The sequence below is a fragment of the Martes martes genome (genome assembly GCF_963455335.1).
Source record: "Martes martes genome assembly, chromosome: 5".
Taxonomy (NCBI): domain Eukaryota; kingdom Metazoa; phylum Chordata; class Mammalia; order Carnivora; family Mustelidae; genus Martes; species Martes martes.
The window spans coordinates 118,333,753-118,347,720 of record NC_137892.1 but is presented as its reverse complement, the minus strand read 5'-3'; positions in this window follow the sequence as shown (position 1 = coordinate 118,347,720).

Sequence of the window (13,968 nt, the reverse complement as noted above, 5' to 3'; positions counted from 1 at the left end):
TTTACTGCATAACCCCAGGCAACACTCTTAAAAGTTTCAGCCTTCAGAGTCTGTGTCCTTTTGTTTTGTTTTGTTTTGTTTTATTGTTATTACTCTGTTTTCTGTCCATCTCTAGAGTTACTACTGGAAACAGCTTTATAAAATATTAACAATTTATTAATTCACTGAAGTCTAGATATAAAGGAGCATAGAAATTTACTCTAAACCCCTTCTCTTTTTTTTCCGTGTATAGGGAGCTGTTTCTGAACATTTTCATGTTTATTTAACTTTTATTTGTTTCTTTTTTAAAAAACTGGCTAGATAATTCATCCAAATGGCTAAAATTCAAAGCAATATCAAGGCTTTATGAAGAAGCCTTGTTCCCACCCCCACCCCAAGTCTACCAGTTTCCCCCACCCACCCTGTAGGTTTCTGTTTTCCTAAGTCTGTTGTGTATACGCCCAATGCAAACACAAGAAAAACATACACATATTCTCATTCCCTCCTTTCTTAGACAAATTGCATACCCATGTTGCACCTTACATTTTCTATTTACTGTTTTATATAAAAAACCTTTTTTGCAATACACAAAAGCAGAAAGTATGAGTTCCCAAAACACAGATTCAAAATTATCAACTTCTATTTTAAAATGAATCCTAGACATCCTGTTATTTCACCCTTACAGACTTCGGTGTGCATTTTGGGTTTTGAAAGTGGACATTCTGGGGGCGCCTGGGTGGCTCAGTCGGTTAAGCATCTACCTTCAGCTCAGGTCATGATCCTTGGGTCCTGGGATTGAGCCCCGCATCGGGCTCTCTGCTCAGCGGGGGGCCTGCTTCCTCCTCTCTCTCTGCCTGCCTCTCTGCCTACTTGTGATCTCTGTCAAATAAATAAATAAAATCTTTAAAAAAAAATAAAAATAAAACAATCTTCCTTCCATCCCCCACCTCTCGCCATCGACGGGTTGTACAAACCAGTTCTTCTGCAGAATGTTCCACATTCTGTGGGGTCACTTAAATTATTCCTCTTTTCTGTGTGCTTCCTATAAACAAAACGTGGCTCTAGAGCTTTGGTTAGATTCAGTGTGACTTTTTGGCAAGTGTACTTCACGGTGTGGGCTGCGTGCATCAGATCCCATCACGATCACCTGCTTGCTCTATGCGCAGGGGACTGACACTGATTAGCTTGCATCTTTCTAAACTCAACTCTCCGTTCCAAAGATCTCTCCATTCCAGCTTGTGTAGAACTTGTGTAGAACAATACCACTGTACAGATTAAGTCTGTGTTTTTCCTTTTCTCCTTCTGCAGCAGAAAAATCCCGAACTCCTTAAAGATGGCCTCCAAGCCCCAAATGAAAACATTAGGATTATGTGTAATTAGAATTCACAGCGATAGATAATGAACGGGCCACTAGACAAAATTTATAAAATGGAAGTTAGGGAATTTGACCCAGGTCAGGAGTCAGGAGAACATGAGTGAGACAAATGAGATTATCTGGGAAAACTCAGTCCAATTTGAGTCTACATTGTACAATGGGGGAGCTGCTGAAGAGTGGGTATCAGAGAGATGACTTCATAAGGAATCCCATGTATACTTGTTTTGAATTAAAAGCCCTCTCTTATTTAAACCACAACATTTCAATTTCCATGTAGTATTAGTCCCAAAATTTTGCAAAGGGAGGCACTAAGTTTGGATATTAAGGGTAAGAAGTTAAGCGATTTTGAGCTAGGTCTTCTGACTTCCAGATTGCATCTAGCCCTGTGACTTCCCTTTCCAAGTGCTTGTACGGAATAAGTCGTCAGAGAAAGACAAATACCATATGATTTCACTCATGCAGAAGTCAAGAAACAAAACAAATGCACATGGGGAAAAAAGCACGAGAAAGGCAAACCAAGAAACAGCCTCTTAACTATAGAGAACAAACTCATGGCTACCAGAGGGGCTGTGGGCGGGGAGATGGGTGAAACAGGTGATGGGAATGAGGGAGGGCACTGGTCATGATGAGCACCCGGTGACGTACGGCGGTGCTGAGTTGCTCTGTTGTACACCTGAAACTAATTTTACACTGGACAGTAACTAACTGAAATTTAAATAAAAACTTTAAAAATAAATAAATAAATAAATAAATAAATAAATAAATAAATAAATAAAAAGTGCTTGTAGGCTTGTGTGTCTGTACAGTACTTGAAAACTTTTTTTATTATATAAGTCATACCCACTGTAGAAAATTCTGGGGAAAAAAAGAAAGAAAAATATAAATTAAAAAATACCATAATCTCAGTAGCACAAAATACTTACTGTCAACATCCTGGAAAGAATGTCTCACCTGTGAACAATTAGGGACATCATGGACACAGGAGGATCAAGGAGAAGGTACAAAGCATATCCATCTATTTCCTACTACACTGCCTGCCAGTTCAAAGACTCCACCTCAGATGAAAGCCCTTTTATTTTTATTTTACGTTCATTTTTGCGGTCTCAGAGCGCTCATTTGCCTCAGGTTGCTTTCGGCATTGCCTTCCCCACCAGGCCCCGGCCCTGAGAGGGCGACTTCAGAAGAGAGACCCTGGGCAGACCCGAAGGGACTTCCAGGTCTCCAGAATGATGATTCATTGACAAGACAACTCAATTTCTCCCTTGCTGTGGACCACCTCTCCTAGCTAGATCTCAGTGTTGTTCTTACACCAATGAACCTTTGCCTCATCAGTCTTCAGGTTGTAGGTCAGAGAAAACCCAACTTCAAACTAGCTTAAACTATAAAGCAATTGATTGACTGACGTTATTGAAAAGATCAGCTGCAAGCAGACTTGACTCAGTGGCCCCAGTGAGGTCACTGGGGACCTGTCTTGTGGCTGTCTCCAGTTCCTCAGAGTCTCCACAGTGTCCCCCCGCTCTACCCGCGGAGCACACAGCCGCCTACCAAGCACCTCTCTTGGTTGTTCTCACATGGGTCCAGTGATTCACATTCCTCAAAAGCCCACTGGGGTCACAGACTCATTGCTAAACTATCTGGGTCCTCGGGCTCAACAGGGACTAATTGGGTTGAGTCTGAACCATATTCCCAAACCCTGTGTTCTAAAGTCAAAGAAGGTAGTTCTGCCAAAGAAAAAATGTGGTGCAATTCAAGAGATGCCCTCCCAGAAAGGGACGGGAGGGAGAGATGGAAAAAGAAAACCTGACCTTCCAAATAGCATGGTTCTTTTTCTTACAAAAAAAAAAAAAAGGCATTTTACTAATAAAGTGCTTTTTAGCTTACAAGGACATGCTCTTCACAACACTGGGGAGATGATAAAGAGCTTTTGTGTGTATCTATAGATGGCTTTTATTTTTAGTAACTAGTGACAAATGCCAGTGGGATTAAGCTTCAGGTCACTCTCAAACCAGTGCAAGAGACAGTCAGAGCCCTCTCCAGGGCTCTTTGCACAATGTAGAAAACAGCAGCCCAGCAAGGAAAAGTCAGTATTCTGGGAAATCCCAGTGTTTGCCCAGCAAGTAACTAACTCCTAAGGGAAGTTCATGGTGCCCCTGCCCACCATAACCAGTCCTCTTCAGAGGAAAGGGAAGTGGGGAGGGCTGTAAAAGTATTTACCCTCAATTACTCAGCGAGGCTCCCAGTGACGAAACTGAAAAATGAAAAGGGGTCTACCATCAAGAAAATTCCGTTGAACTATGTATGAGTCACTGCGGAACTCCTACCCGCAGTCCCATCTTGAAAATGTAGGGCCCGCGACTCCCGACAGAGACCACGCTGGTGTGGGGAGCTGTGTGAGCCGTCACCCATCCTGGGCGTGTTCTGCAATGGGGGACCTCTTCTTTCTTTTGTTGGCTTATTAGTCTTTTACTCTCGGGTCAGATAGTGAAGCTGATCATACTCCTCAGTTCAAGGCACGGAGTCCTCATCAATCTGCTGAGCTCTCTTTTCTTTTCTTTCATTATTTTCCCCCTTTGTCCCCTGACCTACAGTTTCATTTTTCTCTCTTCATAGGCATCCACTTTACACGAATGTGGTGGAGCCGTTTTCCAAAGCACTTATGCCAGCTGACATTCTCACGGCCAGCGAGGAGAACACTTAGGAGGCACCACGACTTTGCCAGTAACAGTCCTGCCAGACTTTTGAATGTTTTTCCAAGATGATGGGTGCACGATGATGTCACAATACAGCTTAAGGTTAAACTGATGTCTGGTGGGAAACATAAGAGATGCACAAAATATTGCACATACAACCAGGACCCTCCCAAAAAAGTAAAATATCGCCAGTCTCCTGAAGTTCTGCTGACACGCACTCCAGGCCAATGGGTCCCTTCCTGATCACATAACCTTCGTCCTCTCCTACAAATTATCACAATTCTAAATTTTGCAGTAATCCTTCATCCTTTTTATGGTTTTCCACTGTGTATGCATTCCAAAATTATAGGTATAGTTTTGTTTTTGAACGTCGTATGAATGACATATCATCTGTAAGCTTTTGTGTTTTGCTTCTTTCACTCAACAGTACCTTTGTGAGGTTCATTCATGCTGTTGTGTATTCCTATAGGTTGTTTGTTTTCATTATTGAATATTTTTCTGGGAATGGATATGCCTTAAATTATTTGTTCATTATGTTATAGATAAACACTTCACCTTCTGTTTCAGTTATCATGAACAAAGACCCCCTGGCCATTCTTGCACACAAATGCTGGTGCACAGGTATAGAACCTTCTCTGGAGTACACTTCTGAGAGTGAAATTACTGAGAGGGGATATACATTTTGAAACATATTAGATAATGCCTGTTTCCCAAGACATCTACCAGCAGTGTATAAGAATTTCTCCTACTCCACATCCTCATCAACATTCAATGTTACCAGATTTTTCTTTCCAAACTGGTAAAGGATAGGATAGCATCTCCCTGTGTCTTTAATTTGCATTTTCCTCTTAACTAGAAGGTTAATAAACACTTTTTTTTTATGAACAATTTGGAACTGGGGAGCACTAAGGGAACAAATGCTTATTTTACCAATTTTTCTGTTGGGATTCTCAATTTTTTCTTATCATAAATTGATGTTTTCATATAAATTATGAGAAATTTACATATTTTGGATACTAGTCCTCTGCTGATTTAATATGCTGTAAATACAGTATTTTTCTCCCACTTTGTGGAGTAAATTTGACCTCTTTACAATACTGAGTGTTCCGATCCATGAACATGTTTTAACCTCTTATATCTAGATTTTCTTTAATATCCCTTAATAAAATGTTTAAATTTTCCCCATAGAGATCTTCAACTTAAGCCTTGACTTTTTTCTGGGTACTCCATATTATTGATGCTATTTTATATGTATCTTATTTTTAAGTTTTTATATTGTTTGTTTTTGGTATTCTGAAATGTACTTTTTTTTAAGATTGATTGATTGATTGATTTGATAGACAGAGATAACAAGTAGGCAGAGAAGCAGGCAGAGAGAGAGCAGGGAAAGCAAGCTCCCTGCTGAGCGGAGAGCCTGATGTGGGCTCAATCTCAGGACCCTTGGGATCATGACCTGAGCTGAAGGCAGAGGCTTTAACCCACTGAACCACCCAGACACCCCTGAAATGTACTCTACTTTTGAATGGTGATTTTTTCCCCCTCCAACCAGTAAACTCTCTTAATAAATTATCTGTAGATTATATTGAGTTTTCTACATAGACAGTCATATTTCCTGCAAATAATGACAGTTTAGTTTCTTCGTTTTCAATCCTACATTTTTCCCCCCTTACCATGCTGGAGGAAAAATCTAGTTCCTTTTTCACAGAAATCTTGATAGCAGGCATCCTGTTTCATTCCAGCTCTTAAAGAAAAGTTTTCAGCTTCCACCTTGAGTATATATTATGTTATCGGTTTTATGGAGCTACTGTTTATTACATTAAGAAAGTTCTCGGGGCGCCTGGGTGGCTCAGTGGGTTAAGTCTCTGCCTTCGGCCCAGGTCATGGTCTCAGGGTCCTGGGATAGAGCCCCGAATTGGGCTCTCTGCTCAGCAGGGAGCCTGCTTCGCCCCTCTCTCTCTGCCTGCCTATCTGCCTACTTGTGATCTCTCTCTGTGTCAAATAAATAAATAAATAAAATCTTTTTAAAAAAAAGTTCTCTTCCGTTCCTAAATATCTACGAAACTTTTCTTTTTTCATGACTGGATACTAATTTTGTAAATGCCTTTTGTTCATCTGTTGAAATGATCAAGTGATTTTTCTTTCAGTCTACTATTGTTGTCACTATACTAATTTTTAAAAATTTTTTATTATGTTATGTTAGTCACCATATAGTACATCATTAGTTTTTGATGTAGTGTTCAATGATTCATTGTTTCCATACACGTGCAATATGTGCCCTCCTTAATACACTAATTTTCTATTCTGCATTCCTAAAATAAATGGATTGGTCATAAAACATTACCTTTTATTTTTACATATTCCATACTAGTATTTTATTTATGCTAGCCTCATAAAAAAGAGAATGTTCCCTCTTTATCTATTCTCTGAAAGAGTCTATATAAAATAAATCTGTTTATCTTTTTCTTTTTTCAGGCAATGTTTGCTATAACTTGCCAGCAAAGCTATTTGAACTTAAAGTTTTCTTTGTGAGAAGAATTGACTACTGGTATGTTTTAAAAAAAATCATTAGAAAACTATTCAAGTTTTCTATTCTTAAACCAATATTAATTTTATAAGAATTTGTCCATTTCATCTAATTTTTCACATTTATTGTTATAAAGTTTTCCATAACATTTTATTTCATACTGTCTATAAAATCTATAGGAATGTCCCATTTTCATTTCTGCTATTATTTGTGCCTTCCCTCCCCCCCCCTTTTTTTTATCACTCTCTCTTATAAGTAGCCTACCATGTAAGAATCCCAGGTAACCCCTTGGCCCTTCCAGATCAAGTATTTCTGCACAGATGATTAGCAAGCCTGAGACCTGAGTATGTTGCCTGGGGACAAATGACTTTCAGAAAGAGTTAGAAGCATCTTCTCTTTCATTCTCAACATCAACAGTACCTACCCTTTGAAATGGGTATAAGAATTACCGTAGTTAAGGAAATTGAGTTTCAATTGGCTAAAAAGCCAATGAACGGTGGAGCCCCAATTCTACCATGCCTTGCTCTTTCTCTCTTCTCCTTTCTTTTCTTATAAACCTGAGTTTCAGGAGGAGTCAAGATGGCGGAGAAGTAGCAGGCTGAGACGACATCGGGTAGCAGGAGATCAGCTAGATAGCTTATCTAACCATTGTGAACACCTACAAATCCAATGGGAAATCGAAGAGAAGAAGAGCAACAATTCTAGAAACGGAAAATTGAACACTTTCTGAAAGGTAGGACCTGTGGAGAAGTGAATCCAAAGCGACAGGAAGATAGACCCCAGGGGGAGGGGCTGGCTCCCAGCAAGCGGCAGAGCAACGGAGCACAAAATCGGGATTTTTAAAAGTCTGCTCCACTGGGAGACATCGATCCAGGGGCTAAACCGGGGGAAACCCAGGCAGGGTCAGCATAACCCCAGGTTCCGTGGGTCACGGAAGGACCGGGGGTGTCTGAGGGCTGCGGAGCTCAGAGGTATTGGAGAAGGGAAGCCGGCTACAGCGACAGAGCGGAGGACTGAGCTCTCAGCCCGGGGTTACCTTGTGCCCGTTGCAGGCTGGGTGGGCTCGGAGCGCGGCCAGAGGCCACGGAGACGGAAGCGATCGGGTGCTTTTCTCCAGGTTCCAGCAATTGACTGCTTTCCTCAAGGCGTGACCACAGGCCAGGGAGGTGGGGCGGTTGGGCGCTTTTCTCTGGGGGCGCACTGAGGAGCAGAACCCCAAGCTATCGGCTCCTCCGGGCCAAGAGATTGGGAGGCCACCATCTTCATTCCCGTCCTCCGGAACTCTACGGAAAGTGCTCAGGGAACAAAAGCTCCCGAAAGCAAACCCGAGTGGATTACTTAGCCCGGGCTGTGGCAAGGGCGGTGCAATTCTGCCTGCAGCAAAGACACTTGAGGATCACTACAACAGGCCCCTCCCCCAGAAGATCAACAAGAAACCCATCCAAAACCAACTTCAGTCACCAAGAACAGCGGAATTCCACAGCAGGAGAAAGCAAATCTTATCTGGACAAAATGACAAGGCAGAAAAACTCACCTCAAAAAAAAGAACAAGAGGCCGGACTGAAGGCTGGAGACCTAATCAATACGGACATTGGTAACATGACAGATCTAGAGTTCAGAATAACAATTCTCAAGGTTCCAGCCAGGCTCGAAAAAGGCATAGAAGATATCAGAGAAACCCTCTCCGGAGAGATAAAAGCCCTTTCTGGAGAAATAAAAGAACTAAAATCTAACCAAGTTGAAATAAAAAAAGCTATTAATGAGGTGCAATCAAAAATGGAAACTCTCACTGCTTGGATAAATGAGGCAGAAGAAAGAATTAGTGACATAGAAGACCAAATGACAAAGAATAAAGAAGCTGAGTAAAAGAGAGACAAACAAATACTGGACCACGAAGAGAGAATTCGAGAGATAAGCGACACCATAAGACGACACAACATTAGGATAATTGGGATTCCAGAAGAAGAAGAAAGAGAGAGGGGAGCAGAAGGTATATTGGAGACAATTATTGGAGAGAATTTCCCTAATATGGCAAAGGGAACAAACATCAAAATCCAGGAGATGCTAAGAACGCCCCTCAAAATCAATAAAAATAGGTCCACACCTCGTCACCTGATAGTAAAATTTACAAGTCTTAGCGACAAAGAGAAAATCCTGAAAGCAGCCCGGGAAAAGAAGTCTGTAACATACAAGGGTAAGAACATTAGATTGGCAGCAGACCTATCCACAGAGACCTGGCAGGCCAGAAAGAACTGGCATGATATATTCAGAGCACTAAACGAGAAAAACATGCAGCCAAGAATACTATATCTGGCTAGGCTATCATTGAAAATAGAAGGAGAGATAAAGAGCTTCCAGGACAAACAAAAGCTGAAAGAATTTGCAAACACCAAACCAGCTCTACAGGAAATATTGAAAGGGGTCCTCTAAGCAAAGAGAGACCCTAAAAGTAGTAGATCAGAAAGAAACAGAGACAATATACACTCACAGTCACCTTACAGGTAATACAATGGCAATAAATTCATATCTCTCAATAGTTACCCTGAATGTTAATGGGCTAAATGCCCCAATCAAAAGACACAGGGTATCAGAATGGATAAAAAAACAAAACCCATCTATATGCTGCCTATAAGAAACTCATTTTAGACCCGAAGACACCTCCAGATTTAAAGTGAGGGGGTGGAAAACAATGTACCATGCTAATGGACATCAGAAGAAAGCTGGGGTGGCAATCCTTATATCAGATCAATTAGATTTTAAGCCAAAGACTATAATAAGAGATGAGGAAGGACACTATATCATACTCAAAGGGTCTGTCCAACAAGAAGACCTAACAATCTTAAATATCTATGCCCCTAACATGGGAGCAGCCAACTATATAAACCAATTAATAACAAAATCAAAGAAATACATGGACAGTAATACAATAATAGCAGGGGACTTTAACACTCCCCTCACTGAAATGGACAGATCATCTAAGCAAAAGATCAACAAGGAAATAAAGGCCTTAAATGACACACTAGACCAGATGGACATCACAGATATCTTCAGAACATTCCATCCCAAAGCAACAGAATATACATTCTTCTCTAGTGCACATGGAACATTCTCCAGAATAGACCACATCCTGGGTCATAAATCAGGTCTCAATCGGTACCAAAAGACTGAGATCATTCCCTGCATATTTTCAGACCACAATGCTCTGAAGCTAGAACTCAATCACAAGAGGAAATTTGGAAAGAACGCAAATACATGGAGACTAAACAGCACCCTTCTAAAAAATGAATGGGTCAACCAGGAAATTAAAGAAGAATTGAAAAAATTCATGGAAACAAATGATAATGAAAACACAACGGTTCAAAATATGTGGGACACAACAAAGGCAGTCCTGAGAGGAAAATATATAGCGGTGCAAGCCTTTCTCAAGAAACAAGAAAGGTCTCAAATACACAACCTAACCCTACACCTAAAGGAGCTGGAGAGAGAACAATGAAGAAAGCCTAAACCCAGCAGGAGAAGAGAAATCATAAAGATCAGAGCAGAAATCAATGAAATAGAAACTAAAAAAAACAATAGAACAAATCAACAAAACTAGGAGCTGGTTCTTTGAAAGAATTAATAAGATTGATAAGCCCCTGGCCAGACTTATCAAAAAGAAAAGAGAAAGGACGCAAATAAATAAAATCATGAATGAAAGAGGAGAGATCACAACCAACACCAAAGAAATACAAACAATTATAAGAACATACTACGAGCAACTCTACGCCAACAAATTTGACAACCTGGAAGAAATGGATACATTTCTAGAGACATATAAACTACCACAACTGAACCAGGAAGAAATAGATAACCTGAACAGACCCATAACCAGTAAGGAGATTGAAACAGTCATCAAAAATCTCCAAACAAACAAAAGTCCAGGACCAGACGGCTTCCCAGGGGAATTCTACCAAACATTTAAAGAAGAATTAATTCCTATTCTCCTGAAACTGTTCCAAAAAGTAGAAATGGAAGGAAAACTCCCAAATTCACTCTATGAGGCCAGCATCACCTTGATCCCAAAACCAGACAAGGATCCCACCAAAAAAGAGAATTACAGACCAATATCTTTGATGAACACAGATGCGAAAATTCTCACCAAAATACTGGCCAATAGGATCCAACAGTACATTAAAAGGATTATTCACCACGACCAAGTGGGATTTATTCCAGGGCTGCAAGGTTGGTTCAACATCCGCAAATCCATCAATGTGATACAATACATTAATAAAAGAAAGAGTAAGAACCATATGATACTCTCAATAGATGCTGAAAAAGCATTTGACAAAGTGCAGCATCCCTTCCTGATTAAAACTCTTCAAAGTGTAGGGATAGAAGGCACATACCTCAATATTATCAAAGCCATCTATGAAAAACCCACCACAAATATCATTCTCAATGGAGAAAAACTGAAAGCTTTTCCGCTAAGGTCAGGAACACGGCAGGGATGTCCATTATCACAGCTGCTGTTCAACATAGTACTCAAAGTCCTAGTCTCAGCAATCAGACAACAAAAAGAAATTAAAGGCATCCAAATTGGCAAAGAAGAAGTCAAACTATCACTCTTTGCAGATGATATGATACTATATGTGGAAAACCCAAAAGGCTCCACTCCAAAACTGCTACAACTTATACAGGAATTCAGTTAAGTGTCAGGATATAAAGTCAATGCACAGAAATCAGTCGCATTTCTTTACACTAACAACAAGACAGAAGAAAGAGAAATTGAGGAGTCAGTTCCATTTACAATCGCACCCAAAACCATAAGATACCTAGGAATAAATCTAACCAAAGAGGCAAAGAATCTATACTCAGAAAACTATAAAGTACTCATGAAAGAAATTGAGGAAGACACAAAGAAATGGAAAAATATTCCATGCTCATGGATTGGAAGAACAAATATTGTGAAAATGTCTATGCTACCTAAAGCAATCTACACATTTAATGCAATTCCTATCAAAATCCCATCCATTTTTTTTAAAGAAATAGAACAAATAATCCTAAAATTTATATGGAACCAGAAAAGACCTCGAATAGCCAAAGGAATATTGAAAAAGAAAGCCAAAGTTGGTGGCATCACAATTCCAGACTTCAAGCTCTATTACAAAGCTGTCATCATCAAGACAGTATGGTACTGGCACAAAAACAGACATATAGACCAATGGAACAGAATAGAGAGCCCAGAAATAGACCCTCAACTCTATGGTCAACTAATCTTCGACAAAGCAGGAAAGAATATCCAATGGAAAAAAGACAGCCTCTTCAACAAATGGTGCTGGGAAAATTGGACAGCCACATGCAGAAAAATGAAATTGGACTATTTCCTTACACCACACACGAAAATAGACTCAAAATGGATGAAGGACCTCAATGTGAGAAAGGAATCTATCAAAATCCTTGAGGAGAATGCAGGCAGCAACCTCTTTGACCTCAACCGCAGCAACTTCTTCCTAGGAACATCGCCAAAGGCAACAGAAGCAAGGGCAAAAATGAACTATTGGGATTTCATCAAGATCAAAAGCTTTTGCACAGCAAAGGAAACAGTTAACAAAACCAAAAGACAACTGACAGAATGGGAGAAGATATTTGCAAACGACATATCAGATAAAGGGCTAGTATCCAAAATCTATAAAGAGCTTATCAAACTCAATAACCAAAGAACAAATAATCCAGTCAAGAAATGGGCAGAGGACATGAACAGACATTTCTGCAAAGAAGACATCCAGATGGCCAACAGACACATGAAAAAATGCTCCACATCACTCGGCATCAGGGAAATACAAATCAAAACCACAATGAAATACCACCCACACCAGTCAGAATGGCTAAAATTAACAAGTCAAGAAATGACAGATGCTGGCTAGGATGCGGAGAGAGGGGAACCCTCCTACACTGCTGGTGGGAATGCAAGCTGGTGCAACCACTCTGGAAAACAGTGTGGAGTTTCCTCAAAAAACTGAAAATAGAGCTACCCTATGACCCAGAGATTGCACTACTGGGTATATATCCTAAAGATACAAACGTGGTGCTCCGAAGGGGCACGTGCACCCAAATGTTTATAGCAGCAATGTCCACAATAGCCAAACTGTGGAAGGAGCCTAGATGTCCATCAACAGATGAATGGATAAAGAAGAAGTGGTATATATACACAATGGAATACTATGCAGCCATCAAAAGACATGAAATCTTGCCATTTGCGACGATGCGGATGGAACTAGAGGGTATCATGCTTAGCGAAATAAGTCAACCGGAGAAAGACAACTATCATATGATCTCTTTGATATGAGGAAGTGGAGATGCAAGGCGGGGGGGTTGGGGGGAGGTAGGAAAAGAAAAAATGAAAAGATGGGATTGGGAGGGAGACAAACCATAAAAGACTCAATCTCAAAAAACAGACTGAGGGTTGCTAGGGGGAGGGGGACGGGAGAGGGTGGTGGGGAAATGGACATTGGGGAGGGTATGGGCTATGATGAGTGCTGTGAAATGTGTAAACCTGGCGATTCACAGACCTGTACCCCTGGGGATAAAAATACATTATATGTTTATTAAAAATAAATAAATAAATAAATAAATAAATAAATGACTGAATATATTTTAAAATATAGGTTTAAATTTAAGTGAATTTTACTGCAACAAACATTATTTTATGATTTGATATCATAAATTTTTTATGTTATGATGATAAAACATCTATTAGATTTGCATATAAATGTTGTGCTGTTTTCCTAAGAGATAATTAGAGGTATAGGCTGATCTTTGAAAATATTTCTCTGTAAAAAACATTTTGTGTGTGTGGATAGTTTTTAGTAGTAATAAATTTAAAAGATAAAAATAAATAAATAAATAAAATAAACCTAAGTTTCAATTCTGCCATTTGCTAGCTGAAGTGTCCTTGGTGTATAGCAAGTTACATTCTTGGACTCAATTTCTTCATCCATGAAATAATTTTTTTTTCCAGTTTGAATATACATAGACACAAATATGAACCCAGCCTACAAACTTGCTTTGATTATATCTAGAATATCTTTCCATGTCAGTATTTTTGTTTTGAATGGCTAACGGTTGGTTGGTATCCATAGCAGGTCTTCATGTTTGTTGAATGCATGAATGAATGAGTGAACGAATGAATGAATGGGAAAAATCAGTAAAGACCCAAAAGACATCTTTCCTTGTAGTTGATACAATGCATTCCTGGTCAGCCCAGCCATACCATACCATCTGACTCCCATCATTTGAATATCTTCCCTTACTCCAAATCAGAGTAGGGGCAGGGAACCAGCAGCTTCACAAACCTTGGTCATGTGTGTTAAGCAAATGAGAGAAGTATCTACTGTCATTCACTCAGTACTAACCAATACTCC